This window comes from Passer domesticus, chromosome 2, assembly GCF_036417665.1.
Source record: "Passer domesticus isolate bPasDom1 chromosome 2, bPasDom1.hap1, whole genome shotgun sequence".
NCBI lineage: Eukaryota > Metazoa > Chordata > Aves > Passeriformes > Passeridae > Passer > Passer domesticus.
Genome location: NC_087475.1, coordinates 88671459 through 88686418, shown reverse-complemented (window position 1 = coordinate 88686418; position 14960 = coordinate 88671459). Strand labels below are relative to the sequence as shown.

At 38.5% G+C, this 14960-nt stretch overlaps 1 long non-coding RNA gene across 2 annotated transcripts in view; it reads right to left on the bottom strand.

Moving 5' to 3' along the window:
* Positions 1-14960, bottom strand: part of LOC135294537 (uncharacterized) — a 59989-nt gene that overhangs the window by 29220 nt on the left and 15809 nt on the right. Inside the window, exon 4 of one of the 2 annotated variants that reach the window (XR_010356623.1) lies at positions 11683-12648. The exons of the other annotated variant lie outside the window; for it this stretch is intronic. This is a non-coding gene — a long non-coding RNA (uncharacterized LOC135294537). Of the gene's footprint in view, positions 1-11682; positions 12649-14960 lie in introns of those variants that run through there. 2 annotated transcript variants of the gene reach the window in all.

The window sequence follows — 14960 nt, the reverse complement described above, 5'->3', positions numbered from 1 at the left end:
GCCACTTCCTTCCTTCCGCCACTTCCTTCCGCCACTTCCTTCCTTCCTTCCTTCCTTCCTTCCTTCCTTCCTTCCTTCCTTCCTTCCTTCCGCCACTTCCTTCCGCCACTTCCTTCCGCCACTTCCTTCCGCCACTTCCTTCCGCCACTTCCTTCCGCCACTTCCTTCCGCCACTTCCTTCCGCCACTTCCTTCCGCCACTTCCTTCCTTCCGCCACTTCCGCCACTTCCTTCCTTCCTTCCTTCCTTCCTTCCTTCCTTCCTTCCTTCCTTCCTTCCTTCCTTCCTTCCTTCCTTCCTTCCTTCCTTCCTTCCTTCCTTCCTTCCTTCCTTCCTTCCTTCCTTCCTTCCTTCCTTCCTTCCGCCACTTCCTTCCTTCCGCCACTTCCTTCCTTCCGCCACTTCCTTCCTTCCTTCCTTCCTTCCTTCCTTCCTTCCTTCCTTCCTTCCTTCCTTCCTTCCTTCCTTCCTTCCTTCCTTCCTTCCTTCCTTCCTTCCTTCCGCCACTTCCTTCCTTCCGCCACTTCCTTCCTTCCGCCACTTCCTTCCTTCCGCCACTTCCTTCCTTCCTTCCGCCACTTCTTTCCTTCCGCCACTTCCTTCCGCCACTTCCTTCCGCCACTTCCTTCCGCCACTTCCTTCCTTCCGCCACTTCCTTCCTTCCGCCACTTCCTTCCGCCACTTCCGCCACTTCCGCCACTTCCGCCACTTCCGCCACTTCCGCCACTTACTTCCGCCACTTCCTTCCTTCTGCCACTTCTATCCTTCCTTCCTTCCTTCCTTCCTTCCTTCCTTCCTTCCTTCCTTCCTTCCTTCCTTCCTTCCGCCACTTCCCGCTCCCCTCCAGGCTGTTTACTGTAGCATGTGAGTTTTTTTAAGGTATGAAATATCCTTTGAATTACCTCAAAACAGCCTACGTTTTATATATATAAACTATATATATAGTTTATATATATATATAAACACTATATATATTATCACTTGTGCAGTGGCTGTATGCTCATCATACTGGGATTTGAGCCCCGCTTTGTTTTGATTGCCACATTAATTAAAACTGAATTTTGATGAGACTGGGCAAGCACAGCAGTGATGGAATCAGAACTGACTTCAACATGCAACGATTCACACACCATCTTTGCTGCTATGAAAGATTGTTATGACAGATGGAGTCCAGTTTCATGGACTAAATGAACACAATAAATGATCCATACACTAAGAGAATATATCTGTGTGCATATATCCAAAAACAGGAAGATGGTAGATAGGGTATTGGAAGTGTGGCATGTCATACATTATATGGATCAAGTGATGTAGTACAAGTTTCAGCTGGGATAGAACTAATTTTCTTCTTAGTAGCTGGCACAGTGCTGTGTCTTGGATTTAGTGTGAAATAATGTTGATAACATACTGATGTTTCAGTTGTTGCTAAGTAGTTCTTTGCTCTAAATCAAGACCTTTTCAATTTCTTGTGCTCTGCCAGCAAGTGGGCGCAGAAGTAGCTGGGAGGGAGCATGGCCAGGACAGCTGACCAGAACTGATCAAAGACACACTCCATATGATGCAATGTTATTCTCAGAATTTAAATGGAGGGGAGTTGGCTGCAAGCCACTGATTGCTGCTCAGGGATGGGTTTGGCCTTGGTCAGTGGGTGGTGAGTGACTGTTTTGTGCATCACTTGTTTTCCTTTTTCCCTTTTTAAATTGTTTTTCACTATCATCATCATCTTTTACTTTATTTCAATAATTAAAGTGTTCTTAAGCTGTGAATTTTACCTTTTCCTACTTCCCCTCCCCATCCTGCTGAGGGGAGAGGGGGGAGCATGTGGCTGTGTGATGGTGTGTGGCACTGAGAGGCTGGAATTAAAACACAGCAGTATTCTAGACATGGAAGCAGGGAAGCACAGGATAAAGAACTGAGGAAACAGCAGTGTGAGATGAGGGTGAATAAGGTTAATTCATCTTTTGGGTGAGTTGAGTGGCAGTGGCAGGAACATGGGTTTAGATTTCTGTTTAGGAGGTGTAAAAATATGTGATATAAGGGTTTGGAATTGGTAAGATAGGAGATGTAGGATCACACATTATTTCAAGTGAAATTCGTACTTCTGCCCTCTTAAAGGGACATAAAATCAGGAATTATCTGTAAAATCATCTTGGAGACAACAGTGTGTCTTTGGAATAGGGTGGTGTACGTTTCTTAGGAACTATTTAGTCACCCCACATATACAGTATCTAGAGGTGTGCAATAAAGACAATGGGAAGTTGAAGACCACAGGCTGAATATTCCTTTTTGAGAAGGAGTTAACCTGCGAGACCAACTTGGCTTAGAAGACAGAGTTGGAGAAGGAGTTGTGAAACCACAGTGTTCAATAAAATCAGTTTGGAAGGATTTTTGTTTTCATGATAAAATTTCAATAGCACAGCTAAGTGATTAATTAATTTGTATTTATGAGCATCCTTATCCAAGCATATATGGCATACCAAGAATATTTGGTGCAAGAACATAATGCAGGATTGGGAACAGTTATGAAAGAAATTTTGGTGTTGAGGGGGAAGAGATAACTAAAAATGTACTGTTGTGGTGTAACCCGGGTAGGCAACTAAGCACCACCCAGCCTCACGCTCACTCCCCTGCAGTGGGATGGGGGAGGTAAACGGAAGGGTAGAAGTGTGAAAACTCATGGGCTGAGATAAAGATGGTTTAATAGGTAAAGCAAAGGCTGCACCACAGAGAAAATAAGGAGTTCATTCATTACTTCCCATCAACAGGCAAATATTTTGCTGTCTCCAGGCAAGCAGTGCTCCATCACGCATAACGGGAAGACAAAGGCCAGCACTCTGATCTTTCCCCTTTCTTCTTCTTTCCCGAGCTCTTATTGCTCAGCATGATGCCATATGGTATGGCCGGGTCATTACCCCCAGGGCGGGCAGGAGCCCAGCAGGGAATGCCAGCCGGCCAGGATAGCTGGGGGGGTGGGGCTCAGGCAACCTAGGCAAGCTATAGTGATTTGCAGCCAGCTCTTTTGTGATTTCAGCTCTTTCAGCTTGCTCCTGCCGCCCTAGGTGCCACCGCAGCAGACGCAGAGAGAGAGGGAGAAGCGCTGTATGGGTTCTGCAGGGTTCTTTTATTCGGGTCTCCACGAAGGGTCCAGTGACAGCTCTTCCCTCTCGAACTGGGCAGAATTAGGGGTTTTTATACCCTACAGGGGTTTTGAAAACTGTCCAATAGTAAGGGTCAGGGGAAAGTGACCTATGGATTTACAGGCACATAAGCAGGGTCCGAAAGACGGAAGAGAGGGGCTTCTAAAGCCTTAGTCATGCTGACTTGGTATTTCCTAGCTGTCAGGCCTCTGATCGCCAAGGAGGCCGTGCAGGCCTTGTGCCTGCTACAATATGGTATGGATATCTCTTTTGTCGTTGGGGTCAGCTGTCCTGGCTCAGTCTTCTCCCAACTTCTTCCACACTCTCAACCTACTCATGGGCAGGGCTGTATGAGAAACAAAAAAAGCCTCAATATTGTGTAATTACTACTCAGCAGTATTGAAAACTTCAGTGTATTATTGACACTGTTTTGGTCACAAATCCAAAGCATGGCACCATAACCTATTATGAAGAAAATTAACTCTCCCTTAGCCCAAACAATGAGTATTTATAAACTTTTAATCTTATTATATGTTAGTGGAACATCTGCAAATAATGAATATTCATAAAAATCATGGACTTTTCTTCTAGCAGTTCCTCAAGACTCAAATTCTTCTCCCATTCTGAAAGGAGAAATAGACAAACAGATTTTGCATTTCTATCAGAGTTGACCAAACCTAGTCTGCTTCTTGTTTTTATCAGAGAGAACTGTTTTACTGTACCTTGGAGATCTTTGGATCATGCTAACTTTAGATATATTGTCTAGCTGCAAATGGTTAATTTTATTTAGAATGCAGAAATAGAAGGCATTCATTTAAATGCAAATTTGCCACTATGTCCTATGGAATTTCCTCTCACTGAACGGTGTTTTTGTAACTGGAAAAATACTGACACTCATGTATGCCTGCCCCTATTTTCCTGCAATAAAGTGCAAGAGCTGTTAATCATTATAATTTGTGACAAACAACTGCTAAAAAGCAATCTTACATTAAACATCTTGACATACTGATATATGAGTGGGGGATATCTGCCCAGCTTAATGTTTTAATTAAAGTGGAACATTAGAATATTAGCTTTTTGTAGAAACAAAAACTCACATTATCTAGAAACAAAAACTCACATTATCTGGATTTTTTCTTGACTGATGCAGAGGTTTTCAAAAGATGATAACCAAATTTAATATTTCATGACAGATAATTTGCATGTTTTCAAAGTCCCACCTTCTCACAGTTGTCAAATCTTTCATATTTCTTTTGAGCAATGTCATGAATCTCACTGCTTTAACAAATATTATCCAGATTACATCACATCATTTGTTTCTCTGTTCATGTGGTCTCAGCATTGAAAAATGAATCGCTGAACTTCAAGTTATTGTGACATTAATGTTTTCAAAGAGAGTGTCAAGGTGCTTGTTTTGTTGGTTTCATCTGTGTTGGGTTTCTTGTTTGGTTTATCTTATTTTGTTTTTCATTTGAAACAGGAATTGGGAGGCAGCCAACAGCTTTAGGACAAGTATGATCAGTATCATGTGATGTTAATGTTGTTTCAAGCTTCACTTTTCTCTTATATATTCCACAAAAAAATCCCCTTATGTATTCTACAAAACTATACAAGAATGAAACAAACTTACTCATGAAGTGTCTGTCTGGTTGTGTGGTGGCCTGGCTTTTGATCTTACATTCACTATGAAATATTTATTTCATTTATTGTCTTAGTTTGGTTTAATTTCAATCACATAAGATTCCTTACTTCTTGAACAAACTGCAGCACCTAGTCTTGCAGATAAACCTTAATATATCACTTTAGTCAAAGCTACACTGGACCTGGAATTTAAACATATATTTATGAGCTTTGCAGAATTATAGCCCATAATTGTGTAAGAAATAATACTTTGAAAAATGCTGTTCAGTATTACATTCTTTCATCCCTTTCCCCTTATATCATATTTCGAGCATGCAATCAATTTGCTCTCCACAAAATCTTTCAGGTATCACTCTTGAATATAGTGTGCTTGGTTTCTGTGTCCATGGAGTATTTGTAAGGAGTAATGATATTTTTTTTAAATGCCCCAGCTTTGTTCTGATAATTAAATAGCATAGAATGCAGTAAATCACGCACCAATTAAAATTCAAAGTGTTAAGATTAGCTAGATGTTCTCCAAGTTGGGTAGTGTTCCCCATTTTCCCCTTTCTGCCTTTTCTTCTTTACTGTAACGTCCTTTTCTTTAACCTGTGTAGTCCTCTCGTTTGACTTTTTTGAGCCATAGCCTGGAGGATTTTTGATGTAAAAGTTCTAAAATCCCTTTTTGACATCAGTAGTAAATATAATAAATGAAGCAGAGCTTGCCACCAAAACTTTGCTACCTCTCCAGAGATGTTTCCCTCTAACACTCCTCAGTGTGGATTGGAAAGACTGTACATACTCTAGTAACTTCCTATGTTCTCCCTCACACTGCTAAGAATGGAAGGAATCTCTCTCCTCAGCACATGTGGCTTTGGACTCTCTCTGAGCCTCTCATGCACCTCTTTAGAGTGGTCAGTGAAGGAGTAGCACATGCTGTACAAAACACCCACCCCATGGTTACCTGAGCAAGCTACACTTTGCATCAGTGTACTTGTTTAGGCTTATTATTTATTCTAAATTTTTATTGAGGAGGATCAGATTATATTAGTGCACATTGTCTCCAGGTAAGAGAAAGCCCATGCTCTGATGAATTTACAGTCAAAATAGACAAACCAGGGTGGGGAACATAAGAACTCACTTTTAGCATGTGAACACAAAAATTTTCCTACGAGGTCCACATCTCCACCTCCTTCTCTTATTTTGTACAACACATATTGTGTCAGATGTGTTAATCTGTGACAGTGCCATCTTTGCTCTCAACACAAAATCAAGCATCAACCAAGATAAAGATTTCACCATTATCTTACAGGCACCTATTTGCTTAATTAGCTGACAACTCTGTGGCTATAATAAATTATTTTGTGTGAGGACAAAACAGGACAAAGGGGAACGCTTTTGCAGTGTGGATTATTTCAGTGCACTAAGTTTGGGACTGAAGTTTGTTCATAAAAGTGTTTTCATTTCTTAGGAGCAGTATGAACTGGGGATAGGTCCAGTTTGATTGCAAAATGCAGCAGCATCAAAAATTCAGAAAATTAATAAAAATTCAGACATTGGGGTCCATGTTTCCTGTGCATACTGTTTTTCAAAGAAAGGGAAAATTATGCAAAACCTCATATTTTGATGGTTAGTTAAGCTACAAAGGCAAAAAATCCAATGAGAATTCTCTAATTTGACAAAAAAACCCAAAATCTATTTTACCATCACAGAGTCTTTTAATTGCTGGAGCATATATTGGTTCAAGAAAACCATCTTGAAAGTGAAGTCTCTTCTGTGTTAAAACAAGTAGATCTGTCTGTAGGAAACTGTGACAGCCATGCAAGGCACTAATTTGCATTTTTTAGCTACTATCACCCTATGAAAATGAAATCTTGAGCTATGTGCTAGGACCCTCCTGTAAGAGCTAAAACACTTCTTTTGTTCATATTACTTTGGATGAAATACAGCACCCACATCCATCACTTGGAAGGCTAGGTCCGTAGGATCTTGCCTAGCTTTTCTAACAACTTAAAATATATCTAATTAGGGAAATTATTTGGAGAAACTTCAGACAGTTTTGAGCTGAAGAACCCATGATAAATGAAGGATGTGGAAAAACTTGGAAAGGGGCTGACAGAGCGATGCTAAAATGGTGTAAGGCCTAGAGCACATGATCTGCAAAGGAGATGCTTAGTCTGGTAAAGGGAAAATGAAAGCCAGTATGTAACAATCTCCAGGAGTACTTCCAATAACTCTTTTTCGTTTTTCTTTTTATTTTTCATTTTTTCTTTTTCTTTTTCCTTTACTTTTACTTTTTCTTCTGCTTCGGTTTCTTTATCTTCTGCTGCTGCTTCATGCACTGCTTCTGCATCTGGTTCTTCTTCATTGGCTTCTGCTTCTTCTGTTTCTGCTTCTACTAATTTTCTTTCTCCTGCTTCTTCCTCTCCTCCTCCTCTCTTCTTCTTCTTCTTCTTCTTCTTCTTCTTCTTCTTCTTCTTCTTCTTCTTCTTCTTCTTCTTCTTCTTCTTCCTCCTCTTCCTTCTTCTTCTCCTCCTCCAGCAGATGTTATGCCAACTAACCAGTATCTTTAGTGTGTTGGTTTTTGGGAGTTTTTTATGTGAACAAGGCTTATACCATTCCTTTCTCTATATGCCCTTACCAGATGAAACATTCCAAATATCTTTGATCTATCCTGCTCTCTACTCAAAGGAATCTGCAATTCTCTGGAGGGAAAAATTAAATTATTTATACAGTTTAAAATCACTGTGTGTAGGCAAAGAGTATTAGAATCACTGTGAAACCCACATAAATTAAAATTGTAAATGCAATTATTTGTTTCTTATTTAGATGAGGTTTTTTTAAAATTCAGTGCAGTAGTTCTGCATTCATGAGTGGATAACTGGACAAGGATTATCTACAGCATTGTGATGGTGGATAGAGCTGCCTTCCAAAGTGACCCAAGCAGACTGGAGAAATGACACAGGCTCACATGGCCATGATTGATAGTGCCTTGACAGAGCCTTTTCTGTGACCAAGTTGTCCTTTACCTTCTCAGTCCAATTCACTGTGAGGACCATGGAGAGCACGTCCAGGTACCTGCTGGCACACTGTGCTGGTTTGGGCTGAGACACAGCTGATTTTCTTCCTAGGAGGTTATGTGGTGCTGTGCTTTGGATTTGTGACCAAAACAGTGTCAATAATACATGAAACTTCTGTTATAGCTGAGCAGCACTTGCACAATATCAAGGCCTTTTCTGTTTCTCACACAGCCCTGCCAGTGAGCAACCTGGGGGTGTGCAAGAAGCTGGGAGAGGACAGAGCCATGGCAGCTGGCCCCAATGACCAAAGGGATGTTCCATACATGTGGTATGGAACCCATACCACTGTGTATGGGATACAGCTCAGTGTAAAAATCCAGGGAAAAGGAGGGAGGGTGGAGATTCAGATTTACTGTGTTTGTCTTTCCATGTAACCATTCTGTGTCATTGAACCCTGCTTTCCTGGAAGTGTCAAAACGTCTGCCCATTGAATGGAATTAATGAATTAATTCCTTATTTTTCATTTGCTCATGAATGCAGTTTTTGATTTATCCTCTTTCTATTCCATGTCTCTTTTCAAATTTTTTGTTACTCATTCTGCCTGTGGGGAGTAAGAGCCATCTTTTGATTCTCATGTTTTTTGTACAGTAAAAAAAAAGTATCTTGTATCTGCACCTGCTTTTATGATTCCTTCACAGTCAAAGTGTTGTAAAGGGAACTCAATATACATCCAAATTGGACAATCTATCTCTGATAAAACTTTAGCCTTTCAAGAAGGAAGCAATTTCTCCTTTCCAAGTATAGCTACTTGTGAAATGACGGTTGAGTAGCCAGATATTAGAACAGAGGAAACTTTAAGAATGAAACAACACATATTTATGGATGTATTATGAAATTCAAAACCAGGAGAAAAATGGAAGTAAAATGTGATTATGATAATTTCAGCTATCTAAAATGTATTTGTCCTTGAAGAGACATAAATTTGAGTAGGAGATAACCTCAGGTAAACATATCTTAATATATCTTTTTTATTAATGTCTCACAAAAATATATATTTCTACTGCAGTGATCCTGACAGTGAGACTGCTGTGCATTGAGGAGTTAGTGATGTACACAACAGGTTCCTGAATAGGGCCAGGTTTGTGCTGTGCCACACATACAGCATGGCCTTCATGCTTGTGTTGGACACAGATTCCTTGGACACAGACCAATTACTGTGACAAACAAATCTCCAGGCAGTTTTCACTTGGTACTGGCTACCTGTGTGCCCTTTCTTCTCTCTTATTGTACCCCAAGAAGTTCTCATGTGAAAACTCCAAAAGAGTAGGGAGCAAGGTTTATTTTATTCAAGCATGTTTCAGATATTTTTACAGGCTCAACAAAAATCTGTGAGACATACAGGTGACTAGAAGTATCCTCAAAGAGTTGCACCTTCTGAGAAAAGTGCAGAAATATCCTGCAGAATTATGCATTTAGAATTTTGGGATTCTCTAAACATTTGTTAGCTTTGTCTTTGTGAGATCGCTTTCTTACTGGAGTGTCCACCAGCACAGCACACAACAAATAACATCAGTCATCCAATTTCAGTTGTTTCTAAAAAACTTTGGGAGGCAAATAATAAAGGTTTAGACATAATAAATATAATTGCTAGTCAGACACCATAGAAATATTACACAGATCTTTTGTGTGCCTTTTATTTTAAATCTTAGCATATGTTTAGTCTCTAACAGTTAAAGTTCTGCCTCTCATGTCTCTCTCATACTATCAGTTCAAAGAGGTAAGCAAAAGTACTTTCCTTTTGTTCTGTTCTCTTTTGTCAAACCTGACTTTGGTCTAAATCAATCCAGTCTAAATTCTATCCCTATCAAGAGATGTTTGCCTCCAGACCTTGCATAAAAATATTCTTTGAAATAGCAAAGGCTGCTATAATTTCAGACACTTTCCAGGACTTTCAAGGCAGCCCGCAAAGCCTCATTCAAAGGCATTGAGGCCTAAATAACCAGTGGGATTTTGTCTATCCTTTTATATAAGCATGGAATTCTGGTATGTTACAAAAGACAAGTTATATATGCCATTCTGTAGCTTTTTACAATGATTAGTTATGCATGATTAGAGAAGTTTTTTGGTAATTTATCAGTGTACTAAGACCAAATACCTAAGAATTTCCAAACTGAAGTGCTTAATGAAAGACTTAGATTTTATGCATTTTCTAACTAAGATCATTGGCACAGCATTTCAATTATATGGGTTTACTTCTGGACATCAATGTTAGCATTTTTCTTCTACTTCTTGTTCCTAGATAATGAGTCCTTAAAGCTAAGATTCTTGACTCTTAATCCAAAATTTTATGTCCCTTGGGAGAGAAATTTTAGTGCATCTCAAAAATAAGTTTTAAAAGATAATGACTTCAGAATTCCTAAGAGCATCATAATTGAATATGCAAAAAGAAACAATAAGAAAACCCCCAAACCCTCAAATATGTAGAAGAGGTTCTACTAATTAAGATAACATGGGAGGTTTCTCACAGTAGAGAGTGTTCTTGGTTAAACAGTTGCTCACTTCTTCATGGCTTTCACACTCCTAGCAAAACTGGAGGAACGATCAAAAGAAAAAATTGAGGTCCTTAACCTCATTTTCTTTCCTGTCTTCATGCTTATATCAAACATGCATATATGACAATAGAGACTCAATGCATGAGGGAAAAAAAAAAAATTATGAGCAAACTAAGTAGGAATGCTGAATCCCAAGATAAAATCTATAGCTAATGATTATCCAAACAAGTTTATTTTAAGTGCAGTGAAAGGAGTGGAGTTGGAAAGAAGATGATATGTCTTTAAAAAGTTACTTTGCCGCATGTTGCAAGGTGATACAGAAGCTGTCAACATAGAACTCAAAATGAACAAAATGCTTTGGCTGGATTTTCCCCAGAGAGGTACTTTACAAAGCAGTAAAAAAACCACAGGAGTCTTTGTAAAACAAATGAACAGTGCCTCTTAATTAAGAGACTCCCTCAGCACTCTTGGCAAGTCAAGGAAAAGCATGATTATATCAAAATCAGCTGGCTATTTTAAATTAATTTAGGATTTGTGCCACATATAGGCCTAACAGCTCTGGAGACTGAAATCACTCAATAGTAAACAAGGAAGCAACTGTGCAGACCTCCCTACCTTCTTCCTGCAAAAGTGTTTTGTTCCTATCATCTCAGAGCTCTCCCAAGATGCTTCCATTCCTTCTCAAGCCTGTTTCATGCAAGCCTTTTTGATGACTACTCAAAGTCTAGTCCTGTCACCACAAGCATTCCTGCTGTGCTTAAGCACGTGACTTAAGGGGGGAGTAGGGAGTGCTAAGTTTGCTGGGAGATATTCATGTTCTTGTAAATAAAGCAATATGCAATTTCTGAGAACACGCAAATGGATTTTCATCCGTTTTTACCCTGTAAATGATTACTGTTCAAAACTTAAATAAGAATCAAGAGTTAAATTTAAATTTAGTCCCTACTCCTGAGCAAACTCTCAACTCCACTGTGTCTGTTGCACAGATTTATCAGGAGTCTGCACATGGAAATTTATTGACCTTTTCTGATCTTCCCAAAAAAGCTTAAAGCAGTTTTTAAAGAGGTTCAACCAATTTTAACATGTTTTTTTCTATCTAATAGTGCTGCTGATCCACAGCTACAAATGGTCAAATTTGCTTCATGTAAGAATTGCAACATCAGCATAAACCGGCTCACATGAATAAATTTGAGAGCATTTTTGTGAGATCTGTAAAGAAGACTGTTTCATCTTGTTTTGCAGAGTAGAATTAATTAAATCCAGGAAAATCAAACAATTAATTTTGAGTATGTCTGAAGTATCTGGAAGATGGAAAGCTTGATTCATATGATCTTATTGTTCATTCTGTAATGTTTAGCTACTTTTTTTTATAAAGATGATTTCTTTCTAGATTTGTATAATATGGTCTTTTCACTAGACAAAATGAGACATTGCCTTTGTAAATTTGCTAAATCAATTGTGCATTAAAACATGACTAATGAAGCACGCAAATCAGATTCTTACTTTTGTCATTTTATTGTCTTTAGAAATGGTGAATTTCCTATTTGGTAGGTGAAAAGCTTTCTCATTCATTGTGTAGGTTAAGCAGGCTTTTGTAAAGAAATGGAGTTCAACTCAAAACTCAAATGGATTTTAATTTATTTTATTCTTTAGTGATGCTGCTGTAAAGATGTTGGCTATACAAGAATAAAGTAGCTTATCAAATTTCCTGCATTGATATTGAATCCCTCTAGGGAGAAAGATAACTATTAGCTGCAGTTACAGAATAGAAATAGATTGTTTTGGCCTGATCTTACAAAATAAAAACTGAGTTTGGAGATTTTTTTGTTGTTGTTTTGGAATATCTGTCAGTTTTTCCATTTTGGATAAATCAAATATCAAGCAGCCACAGATAAATCAACCCAAATGAAGAGACTGTTCTTTCTGTATCCATAAGATACAGAATTAGCTGCCAAAGGCACATGGTGGATTGACGGGAAAAGGAGAAACCTGAGCAGAAAACAGTGAGACACATGAATAGTGCATTGTCATTTAAGCATTCTACACAAAATCTGATCATCACTGGCTTTGATGGATTTTTATGAGGTTTTGAGAAAATTCATCTCATTTTAAAGTGTTCATAAGCAGAACATAACACGCATGAAGAAAGATTTCATTTCAGAGTTTATTTTTAGGGACATATTCAAAGAGTAAATCTGGAAAACATATCACAGGGTCATAGAATGGTTTGTGTTAGAAAGGACTTCAAAGACCATCTAATTCCAATCCCACTGCCCATGGGTGAATTTTTAGGATCAATGCTTCATTTGCCTGGTTGCACCTGAAAAGAAAATGCATTTTCTGATGACATTGAAAGCAAAACATTATTTGGATTGTATAATCTCAACTTTTTTTTCCTGACAGAATCTTAATATTTAGCTTCTGACTTTCATTTTTGTGAAATTTCCTTCAAAAATTGAAAGTTACATGTTCAGGGACGCACATATAGTCAAAAATAAGATTTCCTTTCGTGAAAAAGACAGCCCTTCCCAAGATATTTTCCCAAGAAAGATGATTTTTAATTGATTAATTTGTTTTCACAAAGGAAATATGTCACAGACATATTTTATTAAAAATCCTATTGCCAGGATAATTTTTCCTGAGAAGCTGGGAAGCTTCGGCTTCTCCATGTTTTGCTGCTTCGGAATGTGATTTGGAGAATTGTTTACCCAGCATGTGAAATTGTTTTTACTTGATGGCCAATGACAGCCACCTGTGTTGAGGCTGTGAGCAGTCACAGGATTTTGTTACTCATTCTTTTCCTTTCTTTTCTAGCCTTCTCATGGATCCTTTCTCTCTATTCTTTTTAGCGCAGTTTTAGTATAGCATTTTAATATAATGTAATATCATAAAATAATAAATCAGCCTTCTGAAACATGGAGTCAAGATTCTCATCTCTTCCCTCATCCTGGGACCCTCGAACACAACCATAGAAATAGATTTCTCTGATTCCCATTAGTTAATGCTTACATGTTTGGAGTCACAAACAGCTCCTAATAACTCTCCAGGTAAAAAATTGCTTAGATTTATGTCTGATTGTATATGCTGGGAGCAGACTTTTTAAAACAAAGGACATCATTTGTAAAAGGCTGCTGTTTTTGAATATGCACTGAACTTGGCATTACATGAGCTAAAAAATGCCAGGAACTAGTCATTGGGGAGTCTAAGGTCTATGACAGAACAATCTGCTGACTATCGTTTTGCAGTTCAAGAGATTCCTGCCTGTGTCTCTCCCTCTTGGCCACTGTGCTGCTTGTGTCTGTTCTGGCAGTGAGGGAGGAGACAGGGAACACAAGCCTTCAATGAACCACTGCAGCGGAAAATCTCGTCACATAGCACATTCTGCCAGGACAAGTGCTTTGGTCTAAAATATCATGCCACAGAGAGTTTGAAAAGTACACGTTGCTTTCTTTCTCTTCTGTGGTTGAGTGGAAGTTTCTAACAGCAAGGACAAAAGGCAGCTGGGTAACTCTGTAAGCTCCTTCAGAAAGGGAACACCAGAACTTGCTTATACAGACCCAGGTTATTAACTAAGTTGTAAATAGGTGTCACTTTGCATTGGCAGTAACTTGAAAAAGGAAGTATTCTATTATGGCTGTCCAACTTTTCCTTTTCATTACCTAGCTGATGATTGTTATGGGCCATAGGTTAATTTTTGTTGTTTATTTATTTGCTGGATATTTAGTACTGCAGATTATTTCTGTTCTTTAAACAGAACTCATAGTGCTTTTGAAAGCAGAGATGTATATATTTGCATTAGGAACAAGCAGAGTTCTTGGAAATTTTTCTGAGATTCACTTGAATACATCAAAGTGGGTGTGTGTCTAATTTGATTGGCTCATTTGCTGTGTTAAGAAATTGCTGTTCCTTTGGAGTCATGTGCTTTCTTTTAAGGAACAATCTGATGGAAACTCATACTCTCAAAAAGCACAGCAAGTTGCATCTACAAAAGCAAGTTTGTGTTCAATCCTCATCTGCAGAAGTCATCCCACTGTCATAAACAAATCATGTTTGTATTCACAATCCTCACACAGACCACAGTACCATGATGCTACTAGAAACAAAAATTCTCTGTCTCAGATATTCTTTAGCATATTGGCTTACTTTAAGAACTAATTCAGCTTTTTCGGGTAAGCCTGCTTTTTCTTTCAGAACCAAGAATTCAAATTTCATCTTGTAGTCAAATATGCAAATTTACAATAATGGTGAAGTTATATTGGGGTTTATTTGGGTTTAAAATAGCCCAAGGCACAAATGATTGTGACACATGTTTTGAAGGGTCTTAGGAATTGAGAATGTGATAGTCTTCTTTGTGCTTTTTATTTTACATCTGTGCCAAAAGTATCACAGTCTCATTCTTTTCTGTAACATCCTCAGAAAGATTATGCTGTTGAAAAGCAATTTTTCAATAGCCATTTCTAGAGCAGAACTGCATATTCATTTCTTTAAAATTTATGTTTTTACACTCACATGCAATAAATGATGATTTCTGACAATAAAAAAGGGAGCAGATTGGAAATTGTCCCAGTCAACAGCATTTGCTGTGTTTAAAGTGAGATAGCAGTGAGAGCCTTTCACGTACACTGCAACACA